We start from the raw sequence: 15,072 nt of genomic DNA on the forward strand, positions 1-15,072 counted from the left end.
AGAGCACTGGACGCAGAAGGTGACAGTATTGCTACCCGAATCCAATTTATGATTCCTGCTTTGCTCCATTGTTGCCGAGCTATAAATCACGCAGGATTGTTGTAGAACTTTTTATACCATAACACAATGCAGTAACTATACTGCTCACAGAGCACATGTGAACAATTAGAAAAAAATGCTCATTCCAGCCTGGCTGCAGCTCCTCCACGCTCCAAAAAGTCCATTAATAAAGTCCATTAACTCCTCACAGAGGAATTCTCCACATTCACTCACAGACAGTTCACACGCGATCAGTGGCTGCAGCTCTGCGGTCACAGGAAGAATGACAAACTATAACAGAAATCAGAGCGCACACCTGCAGCGTTGCACAAGAAGAAAGATAAACTATAACAGAAATCAGAGCGCACACCTGCAGCACTGCACAAGAAGAAAGATAAACTATAACAGAAATCAGAGCGCACACCTGCAGCACTGCACAAGAAGAAAGATAAAGTATAACAGAAATCAGAGTGCACACCTGCAGCGTTGCACAAGAAGAAAGATAAACTATAACAGAAATCAGAGCGCACACCTGCAGCACTGCACAAGAAGAAAGATAAACGAGAAGAGAAATCAGAGCGCACACCTGCAGCCCCTGCATAAGAAGAAATATAAACTAGAACAGAAATCAGAGCGCAACGCCTGCAGCACTGCACAAGAAGATAAACTATAACAGAAATCAGAGCGCACACCTGCAGCCCTGCACAAGAAGAAATATAAACTATAACAGAAATCAGAGCGCACACCTGCAGCCCTGCATAAAAAGAAATAGAAACGAGAACAGAAATCAGAGCGCACACCTGCAGCACTGCACAAGAAGATAAACTATAACAGAAATCAGAGCGCACCCTGCAGCGCTGCACAAGAAGAAATATAAACTATAACAGAAATCAGAGTGCACACCTGCAGCACAGCACAGGAAGAAAGATAAACTATAACAGAAATCAGAGTGCACACCTGCAGCCCTACACAAGAAGAAATATAAACTATAACAGAAATCAGAGCGCACACCTGCAGCTCTGCACAAGAAGAAATATAAACTATAACAGAAATCAGAGCGCACACCTGCAGCCCTGCACAAGAAGAAAGATAAACTATAACAGAAATCAGAGCGCACACCTGCAGCGCTGCACAAGAAGAAAGATAAACGAGAAGAGAAATCAGAGAACACACCTGCAGCCCCTGCATAAGAAGAAATATAAACTAGAACAGAAATCAGAGTGCACGCCTGCAGCACTCCACAGGAAGAATGATGAACTAGAACAGAAATCAGAGCGCACTCCTGCAGCCCTGCACAAGAAGAAATATAAACTATAACAGAAATCAGAGCGCACACCTGCAGCCCTGCATAAAAAGAAATAGAAACGAGAACAGAAATCAGAGCGCACACCTGCAGCACTGCACAAGAAGATAAACTGTAACAGAAATCAGAGCGCACACCTGCAGCGCTGCACAAGAAGAAAGATAAACTATAACAGAAATCGGAGCGCACACCTGCAGCGCGCACAAGAAGAAAGATAAACTATAACAGAAATCAGAGCGCACACCTGCAGCCCTGCACAAGAACAAAGATAAACTATAACAGAAATCAGAGCACACACCTGCAGCGCTGCACAAGAAGAAATATAAACTATAACAGAAATTAGAGTGCACACCTGCAGCCCTGCACAAGAAGAAATATAAACTATAACAGAAATTAGAGTGCACACCTGCAGCCCTGCACAAGAAGAAATTCAATTCAATTCAATCAATTTTTTTATATAGCGCCAAATCACAACAAACAGTTGCCCCAAGGCGCTTTATATTGTAAGGCAAGGCCATACAATAATTATGTAAAACCCCAACGGTCAAAACGACCCCCTGTGAGCAAGCACTTGGCTACAGTGGGAAGGAAAAACTCCCTTTTAACAGGAAGAAACCTCCAGCAGAACCAGGCTCAGGGAGGGGCAGTCTTCTGCTGGGACTGGTTGGGGCTGAGGGAGAGAACCAGGAAAAAGACATGCTGTGGAGGGGAGCAGAGATCGATCACTAATGATTAAATGCAGAGTGCATACAGAGCAAAAAGAGAAAGAAACAGTGCATCATGGGAACCCCCCAGCAGTCTACGTCTATAGCAGCATAACTAAGGGATGGTTCAGGGTCACCTGATCCAGCCCTAACTATAAGCTTTAGCAAAAAGGAAAGTTTTAAGCCTAATCTTAAAAGTAGAGAGGGTGTCTGTCTCCCTGATCTGAATTGGGAGCTGGTTCCACAGGAGAGGAGCCTGAAAGCTGAAGGCTCTGCCTCCCATTCTACTCTTACAAACCCTAGGAACTACAAGTAAGCCTGCAGTCTGAGAGCGAAGCGCTCTATTGGGGTGATATGGTACTACGAGGTCCCTAAGATAAGATGGGACCTGATTATTCAAAACCTTGTAAGTAAGAAGAAGAATTTTAAATTCTATTCTAGAATTAACAGGAAGCCAATGAAGAGAGGCCAATATGGGTGAGATATGCTCTCTCCTTCTAGTCCCCGTCAGTACTCTAGCTGCAGCATTTTGAATTAACTGAAGGCTTTTTAGGGAACTTTTAGGACAACCTGATAATAATGAATTACAATAGTCCAGCCTAGAGGAAATAAATGCATGAATTAGTTTTTCAGCATCACTCTGAGACAAGACCTTTCTGATTTTAGAGATATTGCGTAAATGCAAAAAAGCAGTCCTACATATTTGTTTAATATGCGCTTTGAATGACATATCCTGATCAAAAATGACTCCAAGATTTCTCACAGTATTACTAGAGGTCAGGGTAATGCCATCCAGAGTAAGGATCTGGTTAGACACCATGTTTCTAAGATTTGTGGGGCCAAGTACAATAACTTCAGTTTTATCTGAGTTTAAAAGCAGGAAATTAGAGGTCATCCATGTCTTTATGTCTGTAAGACAATCCTGCAGTTTAGCTAATTGGTGTGTGTCCTCTGGCTTCATGGATAGATAAAGCTGGGTATCATCTGCGTAACAATGAAAATTTAAGCAATACCGTCTAATAGTACTGCCTAAGGGAAGCATGTATAAAGTGAATAAAATTGGTCCTAGCACAGAACCTTGTGGAACTCCATAATTAACTTTAGTCTGTGAAGAAGATTTCCCATTTACATGAACAAATTGTAATCTATTAGACAAATATGATTCAAACCACCGCAGCGCAGTGCCTTTCATACCTATGGCATGCTCTAATCTCTGTAATAAAATTTTATGGTCAACAGTATCAAAAGCAGCATTGAGGTCTAACAGAACAAGCACAGAGATGAGTCCACTGTCCGAGGCCATAAGAAGATCATTTGTAACCTTCACTAATGCTGTTTCTGTACTATGATGAATTCTAAAACCTGACTGAAACTCTTCAAATAGACCATTCCTCTGCAGATGATCAGTTAGCTGTTTTACAACTACCCTTTCAAGAATTTTTGAGAGAAAAGGAAGGTTGGAGATTGGCCTATAATTAGCTAAGATAGCTGGGTCAAGTGATGGCTTTTTAAGTAATGGTTTAATTACTGCCACCTTAAAAGCCTGTGGTACATAGCCAACTAACAAAGATACTCTAGCTGCAGCATTTTGAATTAACTGAAGGCTTTTTAGGGAACTTTTAGGACAACCTGATAATAATGAATTACAATAGTCCAGCCTAGAGGAAATAAATGCATGAATTAGTTTTTCAACATCACTCTGAGACAAGACCTTTCTGATTTTAGAGATATTGCGTAAATGCAAAAAAGCAGTCCTACATATTTGTTTAATATGCGCTTTGAATGACATATCCTGATCAAAAATGACTCCAAGATTTCTCACAGTATTACTAGAGGTCAGGGTAATGCCATCCAGAGTAAGGATCTGGTTAGACACCATGTTTCTAAGATTTGTGGGGCCAAGTACAATAACTTCAGTTTTATCTGAGTTTAAAAGCAGGAAATTAGAGGTCATTCATGTCTTTATGTCTGTAAGACAATCCTGCAGTTTAGCTAATTGGTGTGTGTCCTCTGGCTTCATGGATAGATAAAGCTGGGTATCATCTGCGTAACAATGAAAATTTAAGCAATACCGTCTAATAGTACTGCCTAAGGGAAGCATGTATAAAGTGAATAAAATTGGTCCTAGCACAGAACCTTGTGGAACTCCATAATTAACTTTAGTCTGTGAAGAAGATTCCCCATTTACATGAACAAATTGTAATCTATTAGACAAATATGATTCAAACCGCCGCAGCGCAGTGCCTTTAATATCTATGGCATGCTCTAATCTCTGTAATAAAATTTTATGGTCAACAGTATCAAAAGCAGCACTGAGGTCTAACAGAACAAACACAGAGATGAGTCCACTGTCCGAGGCCATAAGAAGATCATTTGTAACCTTCACTAATGCTGTTTCTGTACTATGATGAATTATAAAACCTGACTGAAACTCTTCAAATAGACCATTCCTCTGCAGATGATCAGTTAGCTGTTTTACAACTACCCTTTCAAGAATTTTTGAGAGAAAAGGAAGGTTGGAGATTGGCCTATAATTAGCTAAGATAGCTGGGTCAAGTGATGGCTTTTTAAGTAATGGTTTAATTACTGCCACCTTAAAAGCCTGTGGTACATAGCCAACTAACAAAGATAGATTGATCATATTTAAGATCGAAGCATTAAATAATGGTAGGGCTTCCTTGAGCAGCCTGGTAGGAATGGGGTCTAATAAACATGTTGATGGTTTGGATGAAGTAACTAATGAAAATAACTCAGACAGAACAATCAGAGAGAAAGAGTCTAACCAAATACCGGCATCACTGAAAGCAGCCAAAGATAATGATACGTCTTTGGCATGGTTATAAGTAATTTTTTCTCTAATAGTTAAAATTTTGTTAGCAAAGAAAGTCATGAAGTCATTACTAGTTAAAGTTAATGGAATACTCAGCTCAATAGAGCTCTGACTCTTTGTCAGCCTGGCTACAGTGCTGAAAAGAAACCTGGGGTTGTTCTTATTTTCTTCAATTAGTGATGAGTAGTAAGATGTCCTAGGTTTACGGAGGGCTTTTTTATAGAGCAACAGACTCTTTTTCCAGGCTAAGTGAAGATCTTCTAAATTAGTGAGACGCCATTTCCTCTCCAACTTACGGGTTATCTGCTTTAAGCTACGAGTTTGTGAGTTATACCACGGAGTCAGACACTTCTGATTTAAAGCTCTCTTTTTCAGAGGAGCTACAGCATCCAAAGTTGTCTTCAATGAGGATGTAAAACTATTGACGAGATACTCTATCTCCCTTACAGAGTTTAGGTAGCTACTCTGCACTGTGTTGGTATATGGCATTAGAGAACATAAAGAAGGAATCATATCCTTAAACCTAGTTACAGCGCTTTCTGAAAGACTTCTAGTGTAATGAAACTTATTCCCCACTGCTGGGTAGTCCATCAGAGTAAATGTAAATGTTATTAAGAAATTATCAGACAGAAGGGAGTTTATATAAACTATAACAGAAATCAGAGCGCACACCTGCAGCCCTGCACAAGAAGAAAGATAAACTATAACAGAAATCAGAGCGCACACCTGCAGCGCTGCACAAGAAGAAAGATAAACTATAACAGAAATCAAAGCGTACCCTGCAGCGCTGCACAAGAAGAAAGATAAACTAAAACAGAAATCAGAGTACACACCTGCAGCCTTGCACAAGAAGATAAACTATAACAGAAATCAGAGCGCACCCCTGCAGCGCTGCACAAGAAGACAGATAAACCAGAACAGAAATCAGAGTGCACACCTGCAGCACTGCACAAGAAGAAAGATAAACGAGAAGAGAAATCAGAGCACACACCTGCAGCCCCTGCATAAGAAGAAATATAAACTAGAACAGAAATCAGAGCGCACCCCTGCAGCACTCCACAGGAAGAATGATGAACTAGAAGAGAAATCAGATCGCACACCTGCAGCACTCCACAGGTAGAATGCTAAACTATAACAGAAATCAGAGTGCACACCTGCAGCCCTGCACAAGAACAAAGATAAACTGTAACAGAAATCAGAGTGCACAACTGCAGCCCCGCACAAGAAGAAATATAAACTATAACAGAAATCAGAGCGCACACCTGCAGCACTCCTCAGGAAGAATGATAAACTATAACAGAAATCAGAGCGCACACCTGCAGCGCTGCACAAGAAGAAATATAAACTATAACAGAAATCAGAGCGCACACCTGCAGCGCTGCACAAGAAGAAATATAAACTATAACAGAAATCAGAGCGCACACCTGCAGCCCTGCACAAGAAGAAAGATAAACTATAACAGAAATCAGAGCGCACACCTGCAGCGCTGCACAAGAAGAAAGATAAACTATAACAGAAATCAAAGCGTACCCTGCAGCGCTGCACAAGAAGAAAGATAAACTAAAACAGAAATCAGAGTACACACCTGCAGCCTTGCACAAGAAGATAAACTATAACAGAAATCAGAGCGCACCCCTGCAGCGCTGCACAAGAAGACAGATAAACCAGAACAGAAATCAGAGTGCACACCTGCAGCACTGCACAAGAAGAAAGATAAACGAGACGAGAAATCAGAGCACACACCTGCAGCCCCTGCATAAGAAGAAATATAAACTAGAACAGAAATCAGAGCGCACCCCTGCAGCACTCCACAGGAAGAATGATGAACTAGAAGAGAAATCAGATCGCACACCTGCAGCACTCCACAGGTAGAATGATAAACTATAACAGAAATCAGAGTGCACACCTGCAGCCCTGCACAAGAACAAAGATAAACTGTAACAGAAATCAGAGTGCACAACTGCAGCCCCGCACAAGAAGAATGATAAACTATAACAGAAATCAGAGCGCACACCTGCAGCGCTGCACAAGAAGAAATATAAACTATAACAGAAATCAGAGCGCACACCTGCAGCGCTGCACAAGAAGAAATATAAACTATAACAGAAATCAGAGCGCACACCTTCAGCCCTGCACAAGAAGAAATATAAACTATAACAGAAATCAGAGCGCACTCCTGCAGCCCTGCACAAGAAGAAAGATAAACTATAACAGAAATCACAGCGCACACCTGCAGTGCTGCACAAGAAGATAAACTATAACAGAAATCAGAGCGCACACCTGCAGCACTGCACAACAAGATAAACTATAACAGAAATCAGAGTGCACACCTGCAGCCCTGCACAAGAAGAAATATAAACTATAACAGAAATCAGAGCGCACTCCTGCAGCCCTGCACAAGAAGAAAGATAAACTATAACAGAAATCAGAGCGCACACCTGCAGTGCTGCACAAGAAGATAAACTATAACAGAAATCAGCGCGCACACCTGCAGCCCTGCACAAAAAGAAAGATAAACTATAACAGAAATCAAAGCTCACCCTGCAGCGCTGCACAAGAAAAAATATAAATTAGAACAGAAATCAGAGTGCACACCTGCAGCCTTGCACAAGAAGATAAACTATAACAGAAATCAGAGCGCACCCCTGCAACGCTGCACAAGAAGACAGATAAACCAGAACAGAAATCAGAGTGCACACCTGCAGCACTGCACAAGAAGAAAGATAAACGAGAAGAGAAATCAGAGCACACACCTGCAGCCCCTGCATAAGAAGAAATATAAACTAGAACAGAAATCAGAGCGCACGCCTGCAGCACTCCACAGGAAGAATGATGAACTAGAAGAGAAATCAGAGCGCACACCTGCAGCACTCCACAGGAAGAATGATAAACTATAACAGAAATCAGAGCGCACACCTGCAGCCCTGCACAAGAAGAAATATAAACTATAACAGAAATCAGAGCGCACTCCTGCAGCCCTGCACAAGAGGAAAGATAAACTATAACAGAAATCAGAGCGCACACCTGCAGCCCTGCACAAGAAGAAATATAAACTATAACAGAAATCAGAGTGCACTCCTGCAGCCCTGCACAAGAAGAAATATAAACTATAACAGAAATCAGAGCGCACACCTGCAGCCCTGCACAAGAAGAAAGATAAACTATAACAGAAATCAGAGTGCACACCTGCAGCGCTGCACAAGAAGAAAGATAAACAAGAAGAGAAATCAGAGCACACACCTGCAGCCCCTGCATAAGAAGAAATATAAACTAGAACAGAAATCAGAGCGCACGCCTGCAGCACTCCACAGGAAGAATGATGAACTAGAAGAGAAATCAGAGCGCACACCTGCAGCACTCCACAGGAAGAATGATAAACTAGAACAGAAATCAGAGCGCACACCTGCAGTGCTGCACAAACAGAAATATGAACTAGAACAGAATTCAGAGTGCACACCTGCAGCGCTGCACAAGAAGAAATATAAACTATAACAGAAATCAGAGCGCACACCTGCAGCGCTGCACAAGAAGAAATATAAACTATAACAGAAATCAGAGCGCACACCTTCAGCCCTGCACAAGAAGAAAGATAAACTATAACAGAAATCAGAGCGCACTCCTGCAGCCCTGCACAAGAAGAAAGATAAACTATAACAGAAATCACAGCGCACACCTTCAGTGCTGCACAAGAAGATAAACTATAACAGAAATCAGAGCGCACACCTGCAGTGCTGCACAAGAAGATAAACTATAACAGAAATCAGAGTGCACACCTGCAGCCCTGCACAAGAAGAAATATAAACTATAACAGAAATCAGAGCGCACTCCTGCAGCCCTGCACAAGAAGAAAGATAAACTATAACAGAAACCAGAGCGCACACCTGCAGTGCTGCACAAGAAGATAAACTATAACAGAAATCAGCGCGCACACCTGCAGTGCTGCACAAGAAGATAAACTACAACAGAAATCAGAGCGCACACCTGCAGCCCTGCACAAAAAGAAAGATAAACTATAACAGAAATCAAAGCTCACCCTGCAGCGCTGCACAAGAAGAAATATAAATTAGAACAGAAATCAGAGTGCACACCTGCAGCCTTGCACAAGAAGATAAACTATAACAGAAATCAGAGCGCACCCCTGCAACGCAGCACAAGAAGACAAATAAACCAGAACAGAAATCAGAGTGCACACCTGCAGCACTGCACAAGAAGAAAGATAAACGAGAAGAGAAATCAGAGCACACACCTGCAGCCCCTGCATAAGAAGAAATATAAACTAGAACAGAAATCAGAGCGCACGCCTGCAGCACTCCACAGGAAGAATGATGAACTAGAAGAGAAATCAGAGCGCACACCTGCAGCACTCCACAGGAAGAATGATAAACTATAACAGAAATCAGAGCGCACACCTGCAGCCCTGCACAAGAAGAAATATAAACTATAACAGAAATCAGAGCGCACTCCTGCAGCCCTGCACAAGAAGAAAGATAAACTATAACAGAAATCAGAGTGCACTCCTGCAGCCCTGCACAAGAAGAAATATAAACTATAACAGAAATCAGAGCGCACACCTGCAGCCCTGCACAAGAAGAAAGATAAATTATAACAGAAATCAGAGTGCACACCTGCAGCGCTGCACAAGAAGAAAGATAAACAAGAAGAGAAATCAGAGCACACACCTGCAGCCCCTGCATAAGAAGAAATATAAACTAGAACAGAAATCAGAGCGCACGCCTGCAGCACTCCACAGGAAGAATGATGAACTAGAAGAGAAATCAGAGCGCACACCTGCAGTGCTGCACAAACAGAAATATGAACTAGAACAGAATTCAGAGTGCACACCTGCAGCGCTGCACAGGAAGAAATATAAACTATAACAGAAATCAGAGCGCACACCTGCAGCCCTGCATAAGAAGAAAGATAAACTATAACAGAAATCAGAGCGCACAGCTGCAGCCCTGCACAAGAAGAAATATAAACTATAACAGAAATCAGAGCGCACACCTGCAGCCCTGCACAAGAAGAAAGAAAAATATAACAGAAATCAGAGCGCACACCTGCAGTGCTGCACAAGAAGATAAACTATAACAGAAATCAGAGCGCACACCTGCAGCGCTGCACAAGAAGAAAGATAAACTATAACAGAAATCAGAGCGCACACCTGCAACCCTGCACAAGAAGAAATATAAACTAGAATAGAAATCAGAGCGCACACCTGCAGCCCTGCACAAGAAGAAATATAAACTATAACAGAAATCAGAGCGCACACCTGCAACCCTGCACAAGAAGAAATATAAACTATAACAGAAATCAGAGCACACACCTGCAGCCCTGCATAAAAAGATATAGAAACGAGAACAGAAATCAGAGCGCACACCTGCAGCACTGCACAAGAAGATAAACTATAACAGAAATCAGAGCGCACACCTGAAGTGCTGCACAAGAAAAAACATAAACTATAACAGAAATCAGAGCGCACATCTGCAGCGCTGCACAAGAAGAAAGATAAACTATAACAGAAATCAGAGTGCACACCTACAGCCCTGCACAAGAAGAAAGATAAACTATAACAGAAATCAGAGCGCACACCTGCAACGCTGCACAAGAAGATAAACTATAACAGAAATCAGAGCGCAAACCTGCAGCCTTGCACAAGAAGATAAACTATAACAGAAATCAGAGCGCACCCCTGCAGCGTTGCACAAGACAGATAAACTAGAACAGAAATCAGAGTGGACACCTGCAGCACTGCACAAGAAGAAAGATAAACGAGACGAGAAATCAGAGCACACACCTGCAGCCCCTGCATAAGAAGAAATATAAACTAGAACACAAATCAGAGTGCACACCTGCAGCACTGCACAAGAAGAAAGATAAACGAGAAGAGAAATCAGAGCACACACCTGCAGCCCCTGCATAAGAAGAAATATAAACTAGAACAGAAATCAGAGCGCACGCCTGCAGCACTCCACAGGAAGAATGATAAACTAGAACAGAAATCAGCGCGCACACCTGCAGTGCTGCACAAACAGAAATATGAACTAGAACAGAATTCAGAGTGCACACCTGCAGCACTGCACAGGAAGAATGATGAACTAGAAGAGAAATCAATCAATCAATCAATCAATTTTTTTATATAGCGCCAAATCACAACAAACAGTTGCCCCAAGGCGCTTTATATTGTAAGGCAAGGCCATACAATAATTATGTAAAACCCCAACGGTCAAAACGACCCCCTGTGAGCAAGCACTTGGCGACAGTGGGAAGGAAAAACTCCCTTTTAACAGGAAGAAACCTCCAGCAGAACCAGGCTCAGGGAGGGGCAGTCTTCTGCTGGGACTGGTTGGGGCTGAGGGAGAGAACCAGGAAAAAGACATGCTGTGGAGGGGAGCAGAGATCGATCACTAATGATTAAATGCAGAGTGGTGCATACAGAGCAAAAAGAGAAAGAAACAGTGCATCATGGGAACCCCCCAGCAGTCTACGTCTATAGCAGCATAACTAAGGGATGGTTCAGGGTCACCTGATCCAGCCCTAACTATAAGCTTTAGCAAAAAGGAAAGTTTTAAGCCTAATCTTAAAAGTAGAGAGGGTGTCTGTCTCCCTGATCTGAATTGGGAGCTGGTTCCACAGGAGAGGAGCCTGAAAGCTCACAGTATTACTAGAGGTCAGGGTAATGCCATCCAGAGTAAGGATCTGGTTAGACACCATGTTTCTAAGATTTGTGGGGCCAAGTACAATAACTTCAGTTTTATCTGAGTTTAAAAGCAGGAAATTAGAGGTCATCCATGTCTTTATGTCTGTAAGACAATCCTGCAGTTTAGCTAATTGGTGTGTGTCCTCTGGCTTCATGGATAGATAAAGCTGGGTATCATCTGCGTAACAATGAAAATTTAAGCAATACCGTCTAATAATACTGCCTAAGGGAAGCATGTATAAAGTGAATAAAATTGGTCCTAGCACAGAACCTTGTGGAACTCCATAATTAACTTTAGTCTGTGAAGAAGATTCCCCATTTACATGAACAAATTGTAATCTATTAGACAAATATGATTCAAACCTCCGCAGCGCAGTGCCTTTAATACCTATGGCATGCTCTAATCTCTGTAATAAAATTTTATGGTCAACAGTATCAAAAGCAGCACTGAGGTCTAACAGAACAAGCACAGAGATGAGTCCACTGTCCGAGGCCATAAGAAGATCATTTGTAACCTTCACTAATGCTGTTTCTGTACTATGATGAATTCTAAAACCTGACTGAAACTCTTCAAATAGACCATTCCTCTGCAGATGATCAGTTAGCTGTTTTACAACTACCCTTTCAAGAATTTTTGAGAGAAAAGGAAGGTTGGAGATTGGCCTATAATTAGCTAAGACAGCTGGGTCAAGTGATGGCTTTTTAAGTAATGGTTTAATTACTGCCACCTTAAAAGCCTGTGGAAATCAGAGCGCACACCTGCAGCACTCCACAGGAAGAATGATAAAGTAGAACAGAAATCAGAGCGCACACCTGCAGTGCTGCACAAACAGAAATATGAACTAGAACAGAATTCAGAGTGCACACCTGCAGCACTGCACAAGAAGAAATATAATCTAAAAGAGAAATAAGAGTGCACACCTGCACCACTACACAAGAAGAAATATAATCTAAAAGAGAAATCAGAGTGCACACCTGCACCACAGCACAAGAAGAAATATAACCTAAAACAGAATTCAGAGTGCACACCTGCAGCACTGCACAAGAAGAAATATAATCTAAAAGAGAAATAAGAGTGCACACCTGCACCACTGCACAAGAAGAAATATAATCTAAAAGAGAAATCAGAGTGCACACCTGCAGCACTGCACAAGAAAGAAAAACTAGAACAGAAATCAGAGTGCACACTTGCAGCACAGCACAAGAAGAAATATAATCTAAAAGAGAAATCAGAGTGCACACCTGCACCACTGCACAAGAAGAAATATAATCTAAAAGAGAAATCAGAGTGCACACCTGCACCACAGCACAAGAAGAAATATAATCTAAAACAGAAATCAGAGTGCACACCTGCACCACTGCACAAGAAGAAAGAAAAACTAGAACAGAAATCAGAGTGCACACTTGCAGCACAGCACAGGAAAAACAATAAACCAGAAGAGAAATCAGATAAGAGAAATCAGTAATAAACTCCATTAACTCCTGGAAATGTATTCTGACTTTTTTCAATGTATCAACTCCATCTGCGTGTCCAGACAGTCTGCTCTGCAGTTTGCTCTTCCCCCTGCTGCGCGCAACTGACGCAGACGTTCCTGTGTATTAGATATGCAGCATATACAACTTAAAGCAGGCCCGGTGTGAAAGGAGATTAAAGGTGCCCTGACACTTGCACGAGTTTGATCTGCGCACTTACACACACTTCATCATGACAATTCCACCCGCTGTGTCCACAGCTGGATGCCGTGCTTTGTCCCACTGGATGCCCCGTGTTGTGTGCTGGACAGCACGGGGCATCCAGTGTTGTCCAGAGCACCAAGGTCAAGGTCATATGAACTTGACCTTGGATCACACAAACAACCCCATAAATGAACTCCCCAAACCCAAAAACATACAAAATGATACCTCATTTGCTGAGAAATGTCAAATAATGCTCATTTCATGTGCATTTTTCAATTTCCCTACTCCTCCAGAATCTTACCCTGGAAGGGCAACATATGAATTTCAAAAAGTTTGAATAACTGAAATATATGGAAAAGTTCCGGCAGACGGACAATGAATCTGTGATATCTGAATGCTGGTTGATGATGCTCCATAGCCAGTTTTTCATAGCATGTGCTTCTAGATGGACAGTGTTGCCTCAAACTTGAGCAATTTTACTATATATTTTAATGTAACAGGATGTCAGGCTGTTTTTACGTCAAATTTTGAATTGACCAAAACTCAAGTAAAATTTTACCTGATGGAAAAACAAACTTTACCATGACTAATCAATCTATTTGAAGGGTAAAATGGTATAAATTTTATCAAAATCCGAGTCAGGTCATGTGGATGCCCCAGCCTGATTTTTACATCGACAACTCAGTAAATATTTTGTAGCGGATTAATCATTTTCTCTCCGAGTTGGCTGTTGAAAACGCCTCTAATCGCTTCCAGAATCACAGAGGAACATTTCAGCTACTGTTTTTCTCTCTCTCTCTCTTGTGCACTCAATAAGGTGGAGAACGCATTTGGAACTATCTAAAAGGTAATTATTTGTAATATTTATATTATAATAGCTTGGTAAAACAGTTGCATGTTCTTTCCTTCTTGTGAGCAGCTGTAAAAGTACATTTATGATAGATTTAAAATCTCATTATAATCATTCAGATGAGCTGCACTGTGATGTACTGCGCTGATGCAATCATTCGGACTCACGCAGTATTTTTGAATCGTTTGTGCAATGTTCACGTAATGAATGCGTGATGGAGATTTTGAACATTTCAAAATTTTCTTTGCACACTTGCACGAAGCCGTGCAGTTTATAACAGTTTACGAGTTTGAGCCGAGTTTACTCTCCTGCATGGCAGAGTGCATGCAAGTGCGCGGATCAAAGTATCAGGGCACTTTAAGTGTCTTGCCCAAGGACGCTTAGGGTCCTATCACACTGGGCTGCGATAGCATACTAACGGCAATTGTGAGGGAACTCGATTAATTTCACGCAATATTCGCTTGATGTTGCAATCCCTTACTTCAGTCACAGGGTATCATACATGTCACACCTGGATTTTGAACATTTCAAAAGCAACATGGGTCCTCACCACACAGTCCCACACACTCCCAGAGCCATCTCAGGCATTGAGAAAGCCCTCTGAATGTGGTCCCGGCAACTCATAACATGCAAGAATCAAGAGAGACCTTTGTGAGTAGTTGACAACAGCTGAAACTGCATTATGAGTGACTGGAGACAGAAATAAGGATCTGACATGCTCACAATCTGCCCTGAGAGCATGCCAAATGAACAGAGATGATTGGAGAGAAACAGCACTTCTGGAAATGGCCGAGGGAATCTAGCAGCCACAGCTCAAATAACACGTTTGCACGCACTGTCAGCAGGCTGGATACACCTGTCTGCGCCAGCTGGGATTATCTTTATTATTACACAGAGAACTACAGCAGGAGTCTCCATGCACAGAGGTCAACACAACAGTGGACGAATACTGGTCACTTCTGAGAATGACAG

General features: G+C 41.9%; 1 protein-coding gene across 3 annotated transcripts in view; it reads right to left on the reverse strand.

Annotated features, from left to right (window-relative positions):
- The window catches only part of ryr2a (ryanodine receptor 2a (cardiac)), a 723,597-nt gene that overhangs the window by 442,140 nt on the left and 266,385 nt on the right, over positions 1-15,072 (reverse strand). The window lies entirely within an intron of this gene.

The sequence above is a fragment of the Thalassophryne amazonica genome, chromosome 18 (assembly GCF_902500255.1).
Source record: "Thalassophryne amazonica chromosome 18, fThaAma1.1, whole genome shotgun sequence".
Classification (NCBI taxonomy): Eukaryota; Metazoa; Chordata; class Actinopteri; order Batrachoidiformes; family Batrachoididae; genus Thalassophryne; species Thalassophryne amazonica.